The sequence below is a fragment of the Eptesicus fuscus genome, chromosome 15 (genome assembly GCF_027574615.1).
Source record: "Eptesicus fuscus isolate TK198812 chromosome 15, DD_ASM_mEF_20220401, whole genome shotgun sequence".
NCBI lineage: Eukaryota > Metazoa > Chordata > Mammalia > Chiroptera > Vespertilionidae > Eptesicus > Eptesicus fuscus.
Window position 1 is genome coordinate 16,764,696 of NC_072487.1, and position 853 is coordinate 16,765,548.

Consider the following 853-nt stretch of genomic DNA (forward strand, 5'->3'; position numbering starts at 1 on the left):
TTGTGTGTGTGTGTGTGTTTTTTTCCTAACTTGTCTTCCAAATTGCTGATTTGATCCTCTGCTTCATCCAAACTACTTTTTAATTCTTCCAGTGTATTCTCGATGTCAGATATGATATTTTTAACCTCTGACTGGTTCTTTTTCATGGTTTCTATGTCCTTTTTCATGCTGTTGTAGTTCTCACTGAGTTCCTTGAGCATCCTTATAAACATTACTTTGAACTCTATCTGATTGAATGCCTCCAATTTATTTAGCTCTTTTTCTGGAGATTCTTCCTGTTCTTTCATTTTGTGCCTGTTTATTGGTCTCCACATTTTGGCTGTCTCTTTGTTTTCTTCCTATGTATTAGATAGATCTCAGCCTTATGTAATAGGTGTCCTATGGGACCCAGTGGTATGATCTCTTTGATCATATGAGCTGTTTTCTCTAGGAATGTCTTTTGTGTGGGTTATGTGGGCCCTCCTGTTGTAATTGAGTCTTGATTGCATGGGATTGACCCACAGGCTGGCTGACTGTGAAGCTCAACCCAGACCTTGGCATGCAAGCTGTTGTGCAAAGTGCTGACCAAAAAATTATTTTTAAAAAAGTTAATTAAAAAAGGAAAAAGAGAATAAGAAAAGATAAAAGGAAAAAAGAATAAGAAAAGAAAAAAGAGAAAAAAGGATAAGAAAAATGGATTAAAATAGAAAAGAAAAAATGTTTAAGAAAAAAGAGAAGATAAAAGAAAAATATTAAAAAAGAAAAAAAGTAGCATTCACCTCAGCAGAGTTTAGTGTCTGTTGTGATTGCCCTTTGGATAGACTCTTTGTGAAGTTTGTGGATCCTGCTCTGATGTTGTCTGAAGCTTGCCACT